The following is a 24,051-nucleotide window of genomic DNA, read 5'->3' on the forward strand; positions in this document are numbered from 1 at the left end:
TTGTAGTGTACGTGTGTGTCTATGTATGTGTTCACTGTAGGGACCAGGGGTTTATTTGTCAATCTTTGTGTGTGTTTAAATAGTGTATTTCAAATTTTTAAACTTTTAAATAAAAGTTAAATAGTGCAGCTCTCCAGGCTTGTATATAAACACATCTGTGGCAGATACCCTACCCATTCCCTTTCCCTGACCCATGCTCTCTCCTTCTTGGATGACAACACAGCCCGAAATCTTCTGGGGTGAAATCTATTGGGAGAGATTCATAGCTAAAGAGTTTTGCAGGATGAGGAAGAGAAAAGGGAATCAGATCTGAGGAATGTGAATAAAATAATAATCATTCTGACAACAGCACTTGGAAAGCGCCAGGGAAACTGGACGTTCTGGGGTTCTTTCTTTCATTTGAGACACACTTTATCAATTCTAGAGAACACAGCTCATTTCCCCGTACCCCTAAACAGAGTCAAGTTCTGCCTACCCTGTGAGAGCATCAAAAATGTGCTAAGCCCCAATTATTTGCAAACGTTTCCATGGTCAAACAAAAGTGGTTGAGTCACAGAGACCCTGCAATTAAAAGTGTATCCTGCCCACCTAAGAAAACTGTCAGTACTCCCCAGGGTCCATAAATATTTGTTGAATGACAGGATGAAGAACTTGCATGAAAAGACTAATAAGTATATTCTGTCTTCTCTCTCCTTCCTGCCCCCACAGCATACTTTTTAACATGTGGATAGAATGAAGTTCAAAACCCATCTCTACCATTCTTTAGATTTGTGCCTTTGGACAGGTGTGCCTAGCCAATCTCCCAGGAAGCTTCAGGCAACAAAGAAACCTAGAGAACAGGGTGTTCGAGGATGTGATTAAATACCATATGTTAAAAAAACAAAGCGGGGCGGGGGGGGGGGGGTTCAATTATCTTAGTCTCCCTTCCCTGTCCTGTCCCTGGAAAACCAAAGCAAGAATTACTTTTGAACACAGAGCAAGTTTGGATGGTGGTTCCAAGAACAGGCTCAAGAGTCCAGGGTTAAAATCTTCTCTCTGCCACTCCTAAGCCCTATGGTCTTAGGAAAGTGGCTTTATCACTCTGTAGCTCAGCCTTTTCATTCATAAAATGGGAATTCCCTGTAGGGCTATTGTGAGGAATAGACAAAAAAACGCATTTTTAGCAGTTTAGAACACAACCTGGCAGACGTAGAATTCTTGATAAAGATTAGCTAGTGCTGTTCCTATCTCTAAAGAAGGTGAAAAGTACCTGGGGAGGAATGATCAAGGTTTCCCTTGAACATCTTAAGGGAGTAGAATAAGGGCAGATGGAGCTGTTTTCCTGCAGAGAGTCGATGCCTTGCATACTAAGCAGAAACAGAACACGCTTCTTTGAGAAGAAAGGATCTGCCATATCCTGTATTTCAGACAAAGGGAAAAAAGCATGTGGCCATACCAGCAGCATGTTGTAGACCTTTCTTGTGCTGTTTCCGCTGGAGAGAGCCCCTAACACTCGAGGTCCTTTCACACTAACATTTACTGAGAGATACTAATGATGAGGAAGCTTGAACTGGGTGTTCAGGAGGGAAGAAGCAGTGACTGCTGATCTCCTTTCAATACGATCTCTGCTTGAATCACAGGTTGGACAGTGGAAAGGGAGTCCCTGGCCGTTTGAGAATCTGCAGAGTACGATTGGAGAGATGGTAGCCAGAAACCATACACAGAAGTGCCAGTAGCCGACTGGTTCAGTATCTGCAGGGACTCAGCCACCAATCAAAACGTGTTCTGACGAGCCAAGAGAAAATGAGAGGAGCTGTCTACACTTGTCCAAATAGCTCACTTGACTGACGTGCATTAGCTGACTTCCTGAATTGCCTTTCTTTTTCTCGTGCACAAAATCTTGGTCTTCCCAAGAAGAGGTTGACTGTATGTTATCCGTTGGTCATGTCAACCCTGAGAAGGTATGAAAAGGTTTGGGGGCAGGTAGGGGCTGGAGAAAAAAAGATGAAGGAACATAAGCAGCCTTTCCTCCCCTGGGTGCTGAAGACATCCAGGATGGTCAAGGTACCTTGGGGACCAGCCAGGGCCCGTGGGCAAGCCCAGTAAGTTTGATTGCATAATGCAAGAAAAAAATCCATTCTTTCAGGGAATAAATTGTTTTCAAAATGAACAGACTGAATCTTACAACAATCAGAAGAGAAAGCCATGTTCTTTAGTTTTGGCACAAGTCTTCCCAGTTGGCATTCAGGGCTTCGGGAAGAAACCATCATAGACACTTGGGGGTAAGGAGCCACAAGTGACAGAAGTTGGAGAGTTCTCCTGAAAATGCATTTCTTTTTTTTTTTTTTTTTTTAAGATTTCATTTATTTATTTAACAGAGAAAGAGACAGCCAGCGAGAGAGGGAACACAAGCAGGGGGAGTGGGAGAGGAAGAAGCAGGTTCCCAGCAGAGGAGCCTGATGCGGGGCTCAATCCCAGAACTCTGGGATCATGCCCTGAGCCGAAGGCAGATGCTTAACAACTGAGTCACCCAGGCGCCCCTGAAAATGCACTTCCGTCAGGGATTAAAAGCCTAAACTCCTAGACCACCAATGGGGGAGCCCTAGGCTATTGGCCAGGTTCCTCAATATGGAGGTGGGATATGAGAGACACATCTCCATATGTCTAAGGGTTTGGGCAGGATAGAACCTGGAAGTGACTGCCCCTTCCACAGAACGCCTGTGGCCTGGCTAGGGCTGGCGATAATCTTTAATTGGGGCCTGTCATAACTTCTATAACCGGGACAGTCATGGTCACTGTATAGGATCAGACACTCTAGCCTCTGAAACGCAATGGACACCTGGCCCTTCCAGCCCCGGCCCCAGTGCAGATCCACTAGGCTGGAGACAGCCCATCGTCAAGTGGAAAGCAAGTGGAAAAATTATGATGCTTCCTTTGGTCCGAAGCTCATTCAAGCATGGCCTCTGCTTTCCAAAAACAAACAATCTGGGGAAACGATTCTTAAACATGTTCCACTGCAAAGCACCTGGAATGTGCTTTTCAGAACATTTTTAAACACTAAGATGTGAAACGTGTAGTACCCAAATAAACATTTTTGAGGTAAATTAAATGATAACCCCCTTATCCTAGATACTCGTTGAAACACACAGTGGGAGGAGCCATGATTTTAAGACAAAATGTGGGTATTTACATTTTTTTTATCCAGGAAATTCATTTGTTTCTTGTACTTGGAAAGCACGAGGGAGTATTTCATTCTAGCTGGGGAGCTCCTCGGCCTGGCTCCCAGCATCCCAACACCTGGGGGCAGGGTCTGAGAGTCGCTACCCTAAGATAGCATACATAGACATCAAGAAAGAGATCACTGTCAAGGGCAGCAGGGTCACCAGGGTGGAGTGGAGAGTAGAGAAATAAAGAAACCTCCGATCTCTCCAGGAAGAGTCTGGAGCCAGAACCCAGAGGCTATTTGGAGACACTGAGTCAGTCGTCTTTTCCTCAAAGAGCTAGAAAATTGACAAATAAGCAAAATATTGGTGCAAGAAATGGGGATTCACACTTCCAAATGATAGACCACAGAAATGATGGAAGGACCACTGAGGTCATTTAGTTGGGGCTTTAGAAACCAGCTTCACCTTGTACCAACTCGATTGATTGATAGCAGCTTCCTGGAGCTCCGGGCTGGGAAAGATTTTGACGCTATTGGACACATCAGAAAAGCAGGCGGTGACCCTGTGATGTCTACGCAGGCAAACCCCGATCTACCCGCAGCCCTTATGAAAGACACGAGGGGGCACAGTTCCAGAAAAAGGTCGGACAATTTGGAGAGGCAGCAGTAAAACTTTGACTTTCTGAATACGGATTTACACATCAGAATTACGTTCAAATCAAATATATAGTGTTGGTATGTGTCCTGCACTATGGTAGGCTTTGGGAATACATAAACTCCTCATTTTAAAGCACATATATCCTGGGTTAACCGCTGTTTATGGTTAGCACACGTTCTCCCACTTTTTTTCCATTTCTGGTCATTGTTTTAAAACTGAGCAACTAGAAGTGCATATAATGTTCAAAAGAAATTCCAAATGCCTTGCCCATATATGTCGATCTCCGCCAGGAATCTTCTCTGGCCCAGGCTGCTTCCTTAAGCTTTGGGTATAATTCTTTTTATCACACCCCAGGGTCACCACGCTGTATGAACATATCCACTCTAAAATAGTCGTGTGGGATTCTCGTTTACAAACTGAATTAAATATCCAAAGTCCTAAGGACATTAGAGGGTCAAAACACCACTAGGTCATATAAGCGGAACATTTCCTTCTCCCGTAGAGAGATATTTGGATCTTAATAATAAAGCGGGAGATACCGGCATTCTCTATCGAATGCAGAAAATGCAGGGTTGTGTCTAACGTCACCAATAGCGCTGCCACAGAATTCTGGAAATGGTGTCATGAAATCCCATGGCTGGAGCTTTGGTAGCTTAGCCAATGGCTTCTCAACTGATGATACTTTTTTTTTTTTCTTCCCCATTTACCCCAGTAAAAGCATGGCTTGTTCAGAAAAGGGTTGATGAATGACAAAGCTAGATATAGAAATTCTTAAGGAAAATGCATTTTTTTTTTAAATAAAAACACAGACACACAAACAAGTGACTTTGGGAACTCATCTGAGGAGGAATGCCAGTGTGGACTGCACCCGGTTCGGAGGGACACTCAGCCCAAAGCCTGAAACCCATTGGGGTTCCCAAAAGCCCCATCAGTCTCTTAGAGGCCACATGGAGCACAGAGCCTTTTTAATCTTATAATAGCTTTTCAAAGGGAATACGAATACGGGCTTGTGAATGCCGCCCAGGAGGCTTGCAGAGAGCACGCGTTCTAGGACCTACCAGAACTCCCCCTGGGGCGTGGCTCACAGAGGCAGCAGCGCACCGAACGCAGAAGTCCTCCCAAACACCAACACCAGAACCCTCTCAAACTCCCACACCATCACCCTCCAACCCCATGACCAACACTTCGGCGGCAAATCGGAGGACTGAGTAAATAAGCCAGGCTCAGCCATGCTGGGGAATCCTACCCGCCTGTTCAAAGGGGAGTCTTCAGTAGTGTTTAAGAAGAAAAGAAGTTCCTCTGACATAATGCTAACTTAAAATGCAAATAATGGAGGTAAATCTCTGTGCTATGGGGTTCCCTGTAGGAGAGTCCATATATTGGCTGAAAAGGGTCTAGCTCAGTGGGCACTGTAGTTCTCCGGTGTTCAAATTCTCTGTCCTTCTCAAAGCTTTGAAAGGAAATGTGCCCATGGTATAACTCAAAGGACCTCCACAGGTTGTCCTCTTCCTCTTGACTCAAACAGTCAGGGACCTAAAATAGAAAGATTCCTATTTCTAGATTCATTTTTTTTTTTTTCAATTGCCAATGAAAGATTCTGGGCTCTACGTCCAGAATTGCAAAGTTCATCCTTACGCCAGCTGACCTCTGTCTTGCTACAACTTACAATATATTTTATTTCATCTTCCAATTAGGTGAATATAAGCCTCCCAGGGATTTCTAAATCTCCTCTTAGCCTTCTGTCTTTAAACTACGTAAACTCCCTTTGTTTTCCTTTCTAGAGGAGCCCTGTTTTCAATGTCAAATCATTTCTCTTTTCCTCCTAAATTGCCTTACTTTGCTTTTTTCTTCATTCTCTTTTATAAAAGACTGAGGCCAGAACTGAAGGCTGTGTTCTTAAGAGGTAGCTTGTTTACAAACACACACACACACACACACACACACACACACACTTTCCATTTGTGTGGAAAGAAACTACCTGATAATTTTTTCCAACAGAAAGTGTTCAGCCTGTAACAAAGTTTCATCATCTACTTAGTATCTATTAATTTCTATCACAATACTCCCTCCCTACTGTGAATTCTCATTATGCAAAATTCTAGTATATGTGATTTTAATTCTGTGTACTTTTTCCACATTAGAGAGCATTGCAGTTGGAGTATGTCCAAGTCGCAAGTCATTCTGATACATTAAATAAAAATGCACCGAAATATACGTAGTAAAATAACATCTAATAACATGGAAAGATGTCGTCACATGTTACGGAGCTGGGTTAAGTAAAAGATCGCCAAAACAGCATATCAAATATAATCAAGAAAATTATGATCTATAGGGACTGCTGGCAGTATTGTACCCTGTCCAGTGGACGAGACACGATACGCCCAGATGGATCAGATACTGGTTGTGATTGAACGGCGAGTCATTAAATGTTTTGAACATTGCCTCCAAAAGTAGCAAAACGGGCAAGTCATTAATCTCTCGAAATCTTGTTTTGCTTCTCTGTGCCAGCAGTTGGGGGGAGACGGGGTATAATTTTTCCTACTCTGGAAGCTCTTGTGTGCCTGGCTTAGGACGAATGTATGTAAAATGCCTGCATAGCCAGCCAGCACACAATAAATGGCTATCAGTAGATTAAAAACACATATTCTCCAAGAGTCCAGACTACGAAGTATTGCATGTCTTTCTATCACGTTATACCAAGCAAGATGCCATGGAGAGTGGTCAGGGAAAGTGCTAAGTCTCCTTTCTCCTTCGTCCCACTTGCATGGACCACAGACTCTCATGGACCACACTGCATGCCGTGATTCCTGATTTCTCAGCGCATCCTGCCTCTCCCACAGGGCTGCCCCAACTCACCAGGCGGTTTACATAAATGAAGAAATAATTGAGTCTTTATGATGTATGTATGTACCTGGAAAGAGGAATACAAGAACATCAAACAACATGAATAGCATGAAGCATCTCTGAATGGTGGTCGTAGACGCCATTTTTATTTTCCAGTGTTTGTAGTCTCTGCGGATCTCCGTGTTGTGGTAGCTGCAAGAATAAAATATTTTTCTAAATACAAGAGAAAGTGTTGTGAAAATTTGGTTCTAGAACCAGGCACATGAATTCAGGTCGCTTACCTTGTAGAATATCTAAACGTGCTTTTTAAAAAGATAACAAGCACCTCGTTAAATTTGCAAGGAATGGAAGTCTTTAAAAGTTTCTAGGTAAGAAAGGAGAATAAAGGAAAATTGACTGTCTTCTATTACTTGTTAATAGTGTAAACTGTCACTGATGGTCTCTTTACTTAGTGCTTTTGACTTTATTGCTTTATTTTCAAGGATTGAAAACTGTTTGTGTCCTGTTAATAGTTCACTCACGATTCCAGGCCTCGAGCATGATTTCCCTGAAAAGGCCTTTAAGGTCTTTAAATACAAATTACCCTACCACAGAGTCTTCTTCTGCAAGATTTTGTTGTAAATATGGCATTTATGAGGAAGGAAGCCGCCCTATAAAAATTTTATTTCTTTGCGTTTGTCCTTTTCGATCCTCAACAGATTTTGTGGGGGGTTTTGGAAGTAAAATAAAATTAAATCTGTGTCTCTTACATCAACATTTATTATAAACAAAAGTAAGATTTAACCGAAATAAGCAAAACTATACAAATTCTAGGCGGAAACACCTCTAATTTTCTACAATTCTGAAAGGAGGTTGTCAAAGGCTAGAGTCAAAAAACAGAGGGGTGCCAATGAGTGGTAGATTTTAGGGCATGGAAACATCTGCAGCAATTCTCACACAGACAGAAGTGGATGGTGAACAGCTCACGGGGAAGAGTTATTTGTCTGTAACAGGTACGAGGGACCAACTTACTGTAGAAAGTGCTCTTCCACGTCAGGACGAGAGATGGGGGAAGAGGTGGGTAGTTTCAACAGGTGGCAGATGTCCCCAGGACAGAACCAGCATCCCCAAGTACCCTGTGAGTCTCTAGGCTTCCCCAGGTTCCAGCGGATCCAAGCAGCTCTAGCAAAAATACGGTATTTCTCTTCCAACTTAGACTATGGGGAAAGAATATATTCGTTTTAGCTTTAAAAGGGAAAGAAATGTGACATTTCTTGCACCCAACCGTCTTTCAAGAGTACACCTCTCTCTTTGCCTACGTTTTCTGAAACGCAGAAGATCGCACTTTAAGGGGATCTTATTTCATGCACTTTCTAAGGGAATCGTGCTAAAGCCTCTTATACATTTTGAAAAGTAAACAAATAAAATAAAACAAAAATGGGGGAAGGTTACAGTGAGATTTTATGAGCTAGGAAGTGCTGGGGATGACTCCCAGCACGGCTACTGCGGGCCCTTGAGCTGGCTCTCCCCCGCACAGAGCACACTTCCTCCACGCCTGTCCAAACTTGTCCCCTCCTTCCCTTCAAGTGTTGCCCCAAAGCCATCTCATCAGAGAAGCCTTCCTTGACCACACTTTTCTAAATAGCCCTACATCTCTCTCCATCTCTGTCTGGGATTCTATTAAACATATATTCATTCAATTATTTCCTTTCCGTCGGCTGCTCTGGTTTCCCCAACAAAGTCAAGGACTTTGTTTCGCCACCATTTTATTCTCAGGTCCCAGAGGGATGCTTGATACATTGTAAATCCTCGATAAAATATTTGCTGGTGGAACACATAGTAAATATTAAGTGATGTTCATTATCATTAGAGGTAATGAGGCTCGATCTTTCTAGTGGTAGCTTATAGCATCAGTATTGACTTCGGGCACAGACAGTCCACAGTAGTGGCTAAGAAGTGGACTGGGGAGTCAGACAGTCATAGATAATCCCCCCCCAAGTTTTACACTCGAAAAACCCAAACCCACAGAAAAGCTGTAAGAGTAGGTCAATGAACACTCACCGAAGTTACCAATCGCTTAAAATTCTGCCACATGCTTCTTTTCTCTCTCTCTCTCCTTATGAACATCAATGTCTGTCTAGGTATAGATATATGTTCATGTACATATTTATGTATGCACATGCATATATACACATGCACACATGCACACACACACATATACACATACACACATATGCACACATATATACACATACACACACATATGCACACACACATATATACACATGCACACACATGCATATATACACATGCACACACATGCACACACGCATATATACACATGCACACACGCATATACACACACACACATATATATACACATACACACATATGCACACACATATACACATACACACACATATGCACACACACATATATACACATGCACACACACATATATACACATGCACACACATCCACACGCATATATACACATACACGCACATTTATACACACACATGCACACACACATATATACACATACACACACATATATACACATACACACATATATACACACACATGCACACACATATATACGCATGCACACACATACACATATATACACATACACACACATATATACATGTACACACACATATGCACAAACACATATATACACATACTTTTTTTTTTTTTTTGGCTAAAACATATAGGAGGTGGGTGTGGACGTCATGACAGGCAACTCCTGACCACGTCAGCGAGTATCTTCAAAAAACAGGACATTTTCTTGTAAAACCACAATATAGCCATTCCACTTGGGGAAACGTAACACTAATACTATACCATGCTCTGATAAACTCTTTGTGTAAAGATTTTATTTATTTATTTATCTGAGAGAGAGAGAGAGAGGGAGCGTGCGCAGGATCTGTGGGGAGGGGCAGTGGGGGAGGGAGAAGCAGGGCCCCGCTGAGCAGAGAGCCTGATGCAGGACACCAGGATCATGACCTGAGCCAAAGGCAGACGCTTAACCGACTCAGCCACCCAGGCGCCCCTGATCAATCTCATTATCTAAATTCCCCGATGGTCCCAACACTGTCCTTGCTACCTGAGCTATTTTAATCCAGGCTCAGTGCAGAACAGCTTTGCCTCTGGCCCACGTGTGTTTGCTCTCGCTCACCCTGGCGCCCCCAGCCCTCTTTGTGGCTCATGGCATTGACATTTTTGCAGAGCCTGGTCCAGCTGTTTTGCTGAACATCAGATAGTAACACAGACCCAGGTTTGACTCTGGGCTCCATCATCTTATTTACCACGTGAGTTCTGGCAGTTTTCGCTGCCTCTGAACCTTCACTTCCAGATTTATAAAAGAAAGATAATAATAATATCTCTCTTAAGAGATGTTCAAATTAAAGAACATTTGAAAAGTTTTTAGCACAAAGCCTAATTCTGGCGCTTACCAGCTGTGTGACCTTGGACAAGTTTCTTATCCTCCCTGAGACTCAATAGAATGGAATCATCATAACTAACTCTTAGGGGTTTTCTTAGGATTCACATTACACATGGAAAGCACTTGGTTAGCAAATAATAAGCATCCGATAAGTATGAGCCACCTCATTGTCATTAATAAATGCCACGTGATGTCACACAGTGATCCCATCATAGCTCTGAAGTGTCGACCTGCTTATTTCGTCTCCACATCCTGGGAGAGCTTTGTAGGAACATGTATGTCCCTTTGATAGCTTTACTCTCTCTTCTCTGTCGGGTTAACTGCTTAGACTTTTGCTCGGGCCGTAGGATGACCCATTCTCACTTTTCAAATCTGTGGCTAAGAGCCAGCCCTTGGCAATGGAATCCAGATGACTCTGTTTGATAAGACGGAGTATAAAGAGGTAAGACATGGAGTCCACATTAGCCCCTTCTTGCCTCCTTTTATTTTGCTCACTTAACTTAATGTCAAGCTTCTGGGTAAACCCTCACCCAAAGCACAATGAACTGAAGTGCCTGTCGTCTAGTTTAACCAGCGTAGTGCCCCTCAGAGTGGCTCCGGAAGGGCAATGTCATTTAACGTCTTCATCAACGGTCTAGCGGAGAATCGAGAGCGTGACCGTCAATCCGCCAGACATCAGCCAGCGTCTTTTAATTCAAAGCCGGACCTCGCACCCCAGAGCCTCTGGTACTGAAGAGCATGTTGGGGCCTGGGCCCAGTCCCTGGAGAAATTCTGGACCCTATGTTTTAGTGCAACGCGCTCCTCACTTGTCGTTGCTTCTGACCCACGACTCGAGTCTGACTGCTCCTCTGTGGACATGACCATGACCCTGCACTCTGGCTCCCATCCGGTCTGTATTCGGTCCCCCCCTGTGACTACCTACTCCCCCCGCAGTCCACAGAGCCAGCCACCTCTCCAGCCTGCCCTGCCTCCCAGGAGGGAGAACTGGCCAGCATCAGGGTCAAGCCAGCTCCCTCCGGTTGAACTCCAAAACACACGGCAGGCTTCCTCCAATATCCAGCTCCACTGTTTCTCGGCACTGGGCAGAGATCGCTCAATTTGTCTATTTTGAACCAATCTGTGTTGTCTGACTTAGACGTACTTATAATGCCAACTATCATCTTTGGTAATAGATAGATAGATGATAAAGAGAGAGATAGGTAGACATGGCTTTGATTCAGTGTAGGCCTTTCAGCTTCATTTTTTCCAGAATTTGCAGCTATGATAACGCAGGATTTTAAGTGCATGTTTCAGAAGTAGCTGATCAGAAATTTTTCTTCTTAAAGAAATCTCCAATAAAATACCTTCCCTCTTTATTTCACGTGTGGCCTTCACTTCGGTTGCTTGAACAAAGCTGAATTCTTTCCTAAAAGCAATTTTTCTTTTTTTTTTTTAAGTGAAAGCCCTTTGGTTTTTCCTGGCGCTCTATAATGAGTTGCCCTCCCTGCTGGAGACAGACATTTCACTAACATTTCCTCTCCGGCCTTCCTAATATGCAAGTCTCATCTCTCTCATGTTTAAAAAAATAATAAGAACTTTTTCTGCCTCCTTTTACCTTACAGGCAAGAACCAACGACACTTCAGCAGCCTGTGTCTGATAAACAACAGGGAATGCTCTATACAACAAAATCTGATAAGAAAGCTGGAGAAGAATAACAAAAAGTAGTATAAGGGGGGGGGTTTCCATCAGGATAAATAAATCGAGGCAAGAAATGCCATGTGCATAGAACAGGCAACTGGGAAATCTTTTCTAATTGTAAAAGCCCCAATTCTATTTAGGTCTGCCTTTTTGTGCCAGACATTTGCTAGAGGCTGGAAGACAGAGAGATAAGTTAAGACACAGTTTTTGCACACTGGCTAGAATGGGAGAGAGAGATGTTAAAAGTGTTGAAAGGCTATTACCATCGTCCTAATCATTGCTTGATTTCCGGGTCCACTGGGGACCCAGAACACTACTGAGTGGGGCATTGAAGGGTGTGTAGGAGTTCGTGGCATGCCTGTGAGCAGGAAAGACAAGCTGAAGGGGAAGGACGCGCTGTGGCCAGCTCACAGATATGCAAGACCAGAATGCAAAGGGCGAGCAAGGTAGGAGAGTATGCACGAAGGAGTGTGGATTTGATTCATACCTTCCAAACCAGCCATAGGAAACTACTGACGATCTTCTTAACATGCCTGGCGTTTTCGTGCATTTTGTCTTTGCACACCGTGTTTTCTCTGCCTCATCCTGGGCTCAGCCTGTTGATCTTGAGAGCACTTCATCTTCCTTCAGCACTTCATTCCAGCTTCTTCTTCTTGATGAGGGCTTCGTTGAAGACCCTCCGGCAGCCCCCACCCTCCACTGTAGTTCGGCGTATAAAAGGAATTCAGATATACAGTTCAGGAACAATTAATACAACTATTCCACGCTGTAAGATAGCCAGATCTGAAATCTAATTATACCCCAGCAAACACGGGAGAATCAATTTAAAAGCTCTTAGAATTTATTAGTGTTCCATAAATGGCCATATGCAATGTAAAAATAAGAAAAATGTGAACAAAAATCAGATTTCCTATATGCCAGCAATGGTCATTTAAGATGTAATGGAAATAGAATTGCATTTATAGAAGTAAGCAAAAAATATCAAATACCTACCCAAAAAAGGCTAAGAAGATGTGCTACGTCTCTATAGAAAGGAGGCTATAAAATTGGGGAGAGATTAAAAAATTGAGTAAACAACGCTCCTGGATGAGGAGACAGTATTTTTCCAGTATGATCATATATTGTGAAAGTAAGGAATACAATTTAAACCATCTAAATTGAAATTTCAAAAACAATCAATCAAAATTTCATTCAGAGATTTTGAATATTTGCCGAAATGATTTTTAAGGTGTCCCAGAAACAAACAGAAAAGAAATAGCTATATTGGGGGAAAAAGGGATGAGGTGTTCATTTGCTCTGAGAGATACTAAAATATGTTTTAAAGCTGTGATGATTTAGTAAGCATGACATTGGCCAAGTAACGGAGAGACAGCCAGGTAAAACTGACTGCATAGTCCAAAAATAAGTAACGACTTACTAATTGTTAAAGGGGCAATGCAGAAGGTTTTCTAATTAGTAAGACATGCAGTAAAAATCTTAAACTGTTTGAAAAACAAATGACATCTTAATAGACACACACACTGAAATAAATTCCAGGTTTATTAAAGATTGAAATGTAAAGACAATTAGAGGCTGCAGATACGTATCTCCAGGCTCTTTGAATGTGAACAATATCTCCCAAACAAAAAAAGCAACAGAAGAAAAGACAAGAAGTACTTAACAAATGTAACTCTACAAAACATGTAAATTTGCACACACCAAAAATAACAATAGGCAAAATGAAAACATAAGTAAGAAATGAGAAATATTTGTGCGGGGCGCCTGGGTGGCTCAGCCGTTAACTATCTGCCTTTGGCTCAGGGCGTGATCCCAGCATCCTGGGATCGAGCCCCGCATCAGGAGCCTGCTTCTTCCTCTCCCACTCGCCCTGCTTGTGCTCCTTCTCTCGCTGGCTGTCTCTCTCTCTCTGTCAAATAAATAAATAAAATATTTTTTTTTAAAAAAAGAAATATTTGTGAAATATGAAGAAGAAAAAGACTAATGACACTAATATGGAAATAGTTCTTAAAAACCAATACGAAAATATTGAAGATTAAATAGAAAGTAAAAAAAAAAAGATGAGCAAATGAGACAAAAATAAAATTCTGTTAAGAAGAAATACAAAAGGCTTATGAGGAGATTTTTTTAATGCTTAAATCCCACTAGTAGTGGGATGAAATACAAGAAAAAATGTAAAGGATGAAAGCTTAGTCTACCAGATTGGCAGACTTTTTTTTTAATAATCATACTTAACATTAACAGCATTAAGACCGGCATGTGAAGACACAGCTGCTGGTAGGGTGAAAGGACCTAACATTTATAGAGAGCGATTTATAATATATATATATATATATAAACATTACAAATACACCAAAATTCTAGTTTTTAGGAGTGAAGAAAAGACATTTTTGCCTCTTAGCCTCTCAAAAGTAACCATAAAAATACATGAAGGAAATGAGACAGAATCAAAGTCTCCATTTTCCATGAATGCAGAAAACACCCTTACGTGTAAGATTAATACATGAAATCAAAATGCAAGTAGAAAAATAAGAACTGTCTAGCAGAGTGTAAGGAAGCCAAATTTAAGTTAGGTTGTTGGCGAAGTTCCATGGAAAGCAAAGGCTCAGATTTCTTATGTTTTCCTGCTCTACCATCTTTAGGGTGACAAGTCAATCTTCCAGTTTGTTTCATGGTCACAAGATAACTACTGAAGCACCAGCCATTACATCTGTGTTCCAAGCAGGAAGAGGGAGGAAAAGGAAAAAGCCAAAATTCACTCTACATGTCCACTGTGCCCATTCCCTTTGGAGAGTTTTTCACCTTTAGATAATCACTGCCTGCAAGTCATCAGCCACCCTATCTATAAGGGAAGCAGGAGAACACGGCTCTTTAGCGCAAAACATCACCACCTACTCTATAAGGGTCTGTTGCTAAGCAAGAAAAGGAGAATGAATTTAGTCTAGAAAACTTGCCATTTTGCCTCAGAAATCTTTCTGGTCATACATAAAAATGAAGAATCAAAGGACAGCAACGCATGCATGTTATTTAGAAATATGGAAACAAAACGCAGCAGAAACAATCATAAAATTTGAAAGGCTTTGTCTTTTGGGAGGAAAACAAGAGGAACAAAAAAGAGGGAAGCAGAGGGCTGATAAGTTCTTTTTATTTTAACCCTTTCAGCGCTATTTGTTTTTTATACTACAGACACGCTCATGTATTAAAACACAATATAATTTAAAAGTTCAGCGTCAAGAGCTCTTGACAATTGCAAAGCTGCTCAATGTTATTAGTAACCCAATTACAAAGTAAATTAAAAAAACAATGAGATCTCACTTTCATTCATCAGTTTATAAAATATTAAAATAGTAATAATAGCCAGCATTGGCTCAGGTGTGCAGAAACAGGTCCTCAAATACTGTTGATGGGAGTGTAAATTGGTACAACATTTTTAGAGATAAGTTTGGCAGTTTCTATTAAAATTTAAAATATGCATATCCTTCAACTCAGAAATTTCACTTCTAGGTACCTACCCTAGAAAAAGATGCGGCAACTTGTCATGGATGCAAAATGGCAGAGACAAGGATTTTCACTGCATAATTATTGTAGGAAAAAGTTTAAAACATCATAAACGTCCATCAATAAGAAAATGACTTGATAATATGGTCTATTTATACCATGGAACTCAATGTACTGTTTTATGGGGGGGGGGTCCTCTTTTTTTTTTTTTTAAGGAAGTAAGCCTTATATGTTTTGTCATGGAAAGAACCCCTACATATATCAGTAAATGAAAAAAAAAGCAAGATGTGGATTACATACAGCTAAAAAAAAAAAAAAAAACCCCAGCAGATTTAATATTTATATATTAAAAAGTCTGGAAGGAACGTCTTTAAACTGAACTTAGTGGTTTCCTCTAGTGAGGGGGATCTGATTGGAGAAAAAAGGGAAGTAATGGAAAATAAGACACATGGAAGACAATGTAGTAGTACAACTTTATTCTTCAAATGTCTTAGATTTGTAAACATATTGCAAACTTAAGAACAGCATCCGGGACACAGTCTCCCGAAAAAGAAAGAGCGCAACTGGTCTGTTCTTCCCCGGTTTCCGAGGAATCTTCCATCTTAAGGAAGGAGGTCACGGTTGTTATTCCCTGAAACAATCTAGGGTAGAAATGAAAACACCCTATTTTTCACTTTACCTATTTTTGAAATGTGTGTTTTAATTGAGTGATTAGCCGGTTTTGTTAAGGATGTGATTACAGACATAAATTATCCTTTGAAAACACTACTGGAAAAAAAAAAAACCAGAAACGTAAACAAAGCCAAACATACAAAACAATTCAGCTCCAACTGTGTTGTTATTTTAAGAACAAGATGTATTCAGTCAAGTGCAAGCATGGCTAACCCTTTATTTACCTGAACTTTCTCTTTTTCCAGCCCGATCCCTGCTTGACTCTGGAAATCACCATTATTACATCTGGACCAAGCTGCTCTTCCCACGTGTACGTTCGGGTCCTGATTCAGAGCCTGGATTTCAGGCTTGCAAGGTCTATTATAAATCACTAAGCTCAGAGAGGATGTAACATCAGGCCCAAATATACCGTAAACCCTTGCAAGGTACAGAGGACTGCCGTTTGAGTAGAAACCCACCCCATTGGCCGGAGGTAAGTGGATAAAGTGGAAAAAAAAATCTCCATTTCCCTTCTGTCCTGCACGAGGCACCCAGTCAGGAGGACAGAGTCACATTGTCCGTGCCAAGTGCAAGAACAGGGTAGATGTCAGGAGGTCAAGATATAATTATATGGTCAGGAGTTTCCCTCCTTTGAGCCCCGGGGGAATAAAACACCCCACTCGTATTGCGTCATCATGAATATATGAAATATCTTGGACGGGATCCAGGAGCCCGTGTGAGCTCCTCTCTACGCCCTCTTTCAGATCTGGTAAGGAAGTTTCATGAGCTGGGCTAGATGTCTGTGGAGTTCCAGAGCAAGGTAGCTGCAGCGTTTGCACATCGGACTGGACTTACTTTTTGCTATCTAGGCAGTTTGTGGAGGAGAGAGAAGTAAATGCTCCCTTTTTAAATAAAATGCTCATCCATTGCAAATTGCCCCCAAAATATCACAAGAGGGGGTGAAAAACGACCTCTCCGTTTTTTATTGTCCTTGGCAACAACTTCAAGTGCTCAGAATTAATTTTGCAAATAATTGCACCTTCTAAACAGTTTCTCTGTAAACTGAGAGACAGAACCTCCAACACACAGTGAGGAAAGCTTGCGAGAACCTTCCTGATGGTGATAAGGCCCAGCTCCACCGCTGTTTCAGGGTATTCTGTGAGAGACGCTCACCCCCTCACTTGGGGGCTTCCGAAAGGAAAGTAACGTGTATCCGCTGCATTTTTTTATATGCCTGGTTGGGTTTTTGTATTGAATCACTTTAAGAAGCCCTGGGGTGTATGTGTGGCAAGAGGGGAAACTGAGGCCCGGAGTCAGGCAGTCCACAGGAGGCAGAAACAGGACACAAAACCCAAATCTTAAGGATTCAGCTGGAATCCCATACACCAGGGTCAGGTCTTCCTGACCTTCCACAGTGACCTCTGGTCAGGAGGGCTGCAGAGAAGCTGCCACCGAGATGCTAGTGAGAGGCTGGGGATCCCGGAAATGGTTCTCCCTTCCTTCTGGCAGCCCCAGAAGGACCCCACGCTGGCCGAGGCCCTAAAGCAAGGTACCTTCCACCCAGCCCCTTGCTGGGGGTCCTGAGTCCTCTCACTGCCAGGAATTCTTTCCAGCTGTAAGCCCGGCACAGCTCCCTCAGGCTTCAAAGCCAGTTCGGATAACACCCTGTCCAGCTAGGGTTCCTCATCCCACCAGCTGGGATTCAGTATTCCCTCGACACTCTCGTGGCTCTCTCGTGCCAATGGCCACCCTCTGTGCAATGTTACGGTCAGCTGTGAACGTGAACGTGTCTGTATCCCTCCACCCCCACCCCCTAAATAGTAAGCCTCTTAAAGGGAAGCGCCAAGTCCTTGCAGCTTTTTCTAACTGGCCTGTTTCACGGAAGTTAAAATGATTTGCACGTGTTCGGTCCTTACATATTGGGGTTCACTGAACTGAGTTGCATTCAACAGGTGGAAGGAGACAGATAACAGTATAGTTTTATATGTTTTCTAATACTTACAAAACACTTAAGCTATGTACCTGCACTGAAAAAGATTTTATCAGTTAATCCTCACAACAACCTTGTAACATAGCTAGTAGGACCGCATGATTTTGCTGTAGAGATGAACACCCCAGGACTTGAAGAGTTTAAGCCCCAGGCTCGGGTGTGAGTGAGGGATAGGTCTGCCACCCCTGCCCCCAACCAGGCTCTTTTTTTCCTAGCTGCATTTAGTTCTCTCAAGGCAGCAGGCACTTTGACCTTGACATTCCCCCACTTTGCCCCCTTCCACCTTCCCTCCATGGATGGCCTGCCGTGAACACAGCAGGAACAGCATGTGGGGTTCTCTCTGCCCCTCACCCTTGTACGTCCCTACGTACCTTTCCGGGAACATCTCTCAGCCACTCACTCAGGGCCCGGGTCTTCCTGCTGATGCTCCTTGTTCATCCTGGGAAGAAACCAGGATGTTTATATATAAACATATATATAAAATATATATATGTTTTTATATATTTATATATAAGATATATAAATATATAAACTATAAATAGAAAATATATAAATATATAGATAAATAGAAATATTTATATTTCTTATATATAAATATAAAATATATAAAATATTATACACACACACACACACACACACACACTCCTCGGAGTGTGCGTTTCTGGGGGTTCTTTGACTTTACCATCTGGCCGAGTTCCCTGGAATATACACAACACCCTTTCCTCTAGCCTCCCTGTCTCTCTGTCCCTCTTCCAGATCAGGCTGGAAAGTGACTGGGCACACTGGCCTCCCTGTGCACAGTTGAGGGGTCAGCGAGGGGAAGTCTCCTTGCCCATCTGCAGGTCTGGGGTCCCCAGAAGCCGGCTGTGCCAGGACCCCAGGGAGGTGGCAGGAGGGGCAGGTGCCGCCAGCTCGGCCAGTGTTTGGGCACAAGGTGGCTCTTGCGCCCATGCTTCTTTTGCAAATAGAGAACTTGTTCTTGATGTAATTACACTGATAACGCTGTGCATCATGGCAGCTGTCCTCAGCCGGCTGCTATCCCCTCTGCCCCCGCTACTCTGTCTGCTGCTCCAGCCGTCACCCAAGGTGGGGGCCACATCTGAGGTTCTCCCAGCCACCCCCTTGCAAAGCACAGGAAAGCAACATCCACCGGGCTGATGGTCAACCCTGTCATCCGCGGCTTCTTCTCCATCAGACTTCAAATTCCACTGGGCTTCAGAAATGCTCCATTTTCCTGGAACATGTCCCACAAAGGCTTTGGATGGGACATCAGGCCAGGAAAGAGGCTGCACGGTCTCTCTCTGACCCAACTGTCTCAGCGAGAGCCCTCATATATCTTTCCAGCAAGAACTGTGGGAGGTCGTGTGCGATGCTGGAACAAAGACTGACCAGGTCCTGACTCTGACACAAATCACAGCTGGTTCTGCTTCTCTGGGCCTCAGTTTTCTCATCCGTAAAATGAGAAGTTTGGAATCATGGGCTCCTTGGACCCCAGTCAGCCCCAACCTGTAATTTCACGTTGTATATTTTTCTGCACCAAGTTGCTCCCTTGTTAAATGGGACTATTACTATCTGCCCACTTTATTCTCCAAGATCTTTGTAAGGATGAGCTATGATAGATAAGGAAACTATTCGGAGTGGTGGAGGCAAGATGGGTATTACACCGGAGGGCTGCAAAAGCTTTTACCATTGGTCCCAGCAGCCCGGGACGCCACTAGCCCCAGCACTGCTTCAGATGAAAGCTCCAGGCTGCTTGTACGAGCAAACCCAGCCCGCTCTGCCATCCCTGTGCCTTCTTTACCTGGATCACTTCCTACCCTCCCAAGTGGAACTTTATGGAGAAGCAAGTCGCCTTTGCGCAGTCAGGGGAAAAAATCACGGTAAGTTACGGTTATGAGAGGTCTCTCACACCATCTAGACATCTCAGTGCTGTAGACAAGTATCTCTTCCAGAATATTTGGCCTCGGTTCGCATTTCTCTGGCGGCGGGGAGCTCACTACTTCACACGGTAGTCCAGCCAACGGTTGGGTCACTCAAATGATTAGTAAGTCTTCAATCTGCCTTTCTAAAACACCCAAACATCCAAATATTGGTAATAACTGTGCCCCACACAGACCATTTCATCATGCCAGGCTCACCACTCGAACCCCTGTCATCCACCATACGTGGTCCTTCATTCCCTTGGCCCCTTTGCCCCCAGCTGCTGCCGGGCTTGCCACCACAGCTGGGGGCAGTCCCCCATGTGTCCCCTCACATCGCCACATCCCTTGGGTCTGACTAGCACGGGATGGTACGTCACCTCCCACACTCTGGACACCATTATGGGAGTTTTAGGGCAAGTGTGGGCGAGATATAGTCAGAAGCAACGTTTGCATGGTTTTCACCAATTAATAAAGCAATTGTATGCCAGTGATTTCACTCTATCCTCACCTTTGCCGTAGGAGCTAAGTATTACTACCATCATTAATCAATTTAAAGAAGAATCAGAAAGGTGAGGAATCCTGCTTATGGGGACCCAGCTCATGAGTGTGGAACCCTGTTCAAATTCCTGAATGCTCCCTAAGTGTCCCCTTTATCCTCATCCAAGCAACTTTTTCTTGTAGCAGGAAAAGTGCATGAATCCATAAACCCTGGGTTCTCCAGATTCTAGACACCTGGACACCGGCCTCTTGCCTTTACCTCCTAGACCACCAGCCTCTAGGACACCTGTGCCTGTCTGCAGCGACCCTCAGCATTAGCCCATTTCCATTCGGGCACTTCCCGGCCCCTTCAGCCGCTGGACACTCTGCCCCTCACGGCCATCACCACCAGCCTTCCTGCTCTTCAGGGGAGGCGGGAGCAATCCACTTATCTCCCCCACCTCATTTTTACTCTTGGCTTTAATGGCCTTACTCAGCAATTTCTTCCAAACAGCATCTGTAATATCCTATTTTCCACAGCCGCATTTACCAGCCGAGTGTGATTCTGTAAATGAAGAAATCCGGTTATAGGGGCCAAGAAGTGCATAAGCCCAGCAAGCTGCTAGGAAGAATTAGAAGCCTGGAGTGCCCAGGGTAGGAGAGGCTGGCAGGGAGGGGTGCTGCCCTCCAGGGGGACGCTTCTCGGAAGGTTCGAGGTCCCGTGGTTGTTCTCTCCCTGAGTGTTTGCTGTTGCGACTGCTTCCTGGCATTTCAAAGCTCTTACTTCCACAAATCAAACTGGCCGTCCTTGTGAAATGGTAAGTTCCCCTGGACTTGGCCTTGGCCCTGTTGGGCAGGGAGCTTTAAAGCCAGAACTCCCTGGGTTCGATCCCACCTCCTACACATCCAGCCGTGGCCCTTGGACACATCGCTCTATCTCCCCGACCTTAGCTTTTTCATCTAGAAAATAGGCGTGTTTATATCTTCCAAGCAGACTAGTCAGGGGATAGAAGGAGATACCGTCTATCGACTGATTAACACGGGGCAAGTAATCAGAAATTGTAGTTGCTAAATGGGAAACTCCCAAGTCCAATGTAACTGAGAACTTTGAAGCTGCTTTCTAGAACAGTCCTATAGTGAGGTGTAGGCCTTGAAAAGGCTTCAGAAGCCTTTTCACGTCTGAGCCCCCGTCTCACGCAGCCAGGTCACTGGAAAGCCAGGCTGGGACAGGACTCCTAAACACTTAAAGGGAGCTTCCCAACTCGCCTGTGCCATCAGTGGCTTGTTTGCCCTCAGACTCGCCCCTGCCCTGTATTACAGGGGTGGGGGGTCCCCGCAAACAGCATCCCCCAGACTGCGTCACCTTCAGGCTTCCATTAGCTTCCAGGATCAGTCGGAAGACAAGAGCCCCAAACTAAGCCAGACTATCTCTGCTTCTCTTCTGCCTTTCTGCTTCCCAGTGACATTGTGACACGAGCTGTGTCCCGGCGTGGTTCCAGCTCTGGCCAGTGTGTGGGTCCCCTCCCTCCATTGTCCCTCCATCTCCTAGATCTTGTGCTCTGACAAAACCCCCTCTTCCCATTGTCCCCGCAGCTTGAGGACGGCAGGGAATTCCTGCCTGATGCTCAACTTCGAGTTTCTTCACAGTCCCGTCTGGCTTTGCAGTGTTTCCAATGCTGTGTAACCAGTTCCTCGTATCACATTCCCTCTGCTGAACTACTTGGCGTGGGTTTCCTAACTATCACCTTGATTGATACACAACCCAGACCTGGGGGGACCCTGTCCTTCTACCTGCAATTGTCATTTCCTACGAAGAATCTAGAAGACCAGATTTGCATTCTTAAAGTGACTATTCTTATAGGTGATTCTTAAGCTATTCTTAAAGTGACTCTTAAAATTAAGCTTACAAAAATTAAAAATCAGAAGCTTCCTGGTCGTAGGTTGGGTTGGCTTTCCTGCAGAGATCAGCCAGTCGAAATCTTTCGGTTGCTTTCCTGATCAAGAATCTGAGGCTCTGGGGGATTTACCCAAGGTCATTTGGTCAGTGGTTCTCCTTTCCCAGTGGGCATTACCGGGAGATGATCTGAATATCTCTATCTCCATAACACAGAGACAAACACCATCTATTTTTAGTTCGCTTGAAGGAGTTGCCTATATTTACATAGATATTTCTTGAAGGGCATGATGCAACTTTGCATCTTTGCATTGCAATTAAATGTCAAATTCTACCAGGTCAAATATAAATGAGAAACCGTGGTATGGCAAGGCTCTGCCGGACTACTAAATTTGCACCATTGTATCCCTCTACGTACAAATACAGACGTAGACATACAGATTTAGATAGAGAATGGAACAGATACAGATATAGATAGAATGCTTTCCCCCTAGGTCATTACTTGGTTTTAAAAGGAATGAAAACAGCATGCTTTTCCATTCACCATGCATAAATCATCACTGAGATGTTCAGCAGCACCTTTGCACACTTGTCTTGGAGAATTGAAATGCACGGAAGTTTCCTTTCTTGATGACCCAAGCAAAAAAGTTCAAGGATGAAGTGCATTTGGCTGGAGCGGGGCTGGCAGGAAGAATGGCCTGGTTTGCAAAGCCACGTGAACACCCGGAAAGGGCTATTTAGAATGAGGCTGTAATGACAGGGGCCGCAGCTGGGCTGGGACACGAGTGCTGGCTTTAGTAAAGTGCACTCCTTCCCAAAACACAAAGTCCGTTGCCGGGGCCATGGTTGGGAGTATCAGCGTTCACACCAACAGCTCCTGGCCAGCACCCTCTGGAGCTTGGAAACACAGGCCCCAGTGCTATGTCTGCCTCTAAGAGCCCTACTATTTGGCCTTATTTCTGAGTTATGTTTGCCACCGTCTGACCCTCCAGGAAGTCACAGAGCCCTCTTGTTCATTTTCCTCTCCCTCTCTTTCAGTCTTTTCGTGTTTCTGTCTGTGGTGCTCCGTTAATATTTGTCGGATTTGAGTTCGGAATTCTAAAATGTATATAACATTGAACTCATCCTATCACCTTGACGCACTAAACAGGGTGTAGGTCTATCATACATGGAGTCCCAGCCTCAGTAAGGGTCCCCCTTCCATGTCAGATTGCTTTTCTTGCCAAGACTGGGGAGGTTGGCAAGAAGAAGAGGTGACAGTGGACCTCCTTTGGACCATGGAAGCAAGGAAGGCATCCGATCAGGACAAATACACAGACTTTGGGGACGTGTGGTTGGTCTCGTCCTCTGTGGATGGGGCAGACGGGTTTGAGTACCTGTCTTGTGCAAGTAGTGAAGAGGCGGAATGAGACATGCCACGCCCACTGCCCTCCACTAGCCTGAATTCTGCTTGCACTATAAGATGTGAATCGACCAAGCCTGTACCAGGGGGAAGAGCACGATTGGAGGCACAAAATATATATATGATATATTGATATAAATATGATACATATGATAGAAATAGTACCTTGTCCTAAGGTAATTTTAAAAATTAAATGAGACATTTTCTTTTTTTTTTTTTTAAGATTTTATTTATTTATTTGACAGAGATAGAGACAGCCAGCGAGAGAGGGAACACAAGCAGGGGGAGTGGGAGAGGAAGAAGCAGGCTCATAGCGGAGGAGCCTGATGTGGGGCTTGATCCCATAACGCCGGGATCACGCCCTGAGCCGAAGGCAGACACTTAACCGCTGTGCCACCCAGGCGCCCCTAAATGAGACATTTTCAAGAAGAGCTTAGCTCATGTTTGCCCACCTTCCCCCATTGAAATGT

This window comes from Ursus arctos, unplaced genomic scaffold (genome assembly GCF_023065955.2).
Source record: "Ursus arctos isolate Adak ecotype North America unplaced genomic scaffold, UrsArc2.0 scaffold_28, whole genome shotgun sequence".
NCBI classification, from domain to species: domain Eukaryota; kingdom Metazoa; phylum Chordata; class Mammalia; order Carnivora; family Ursidae; genus Ursus; species Ursus arctos.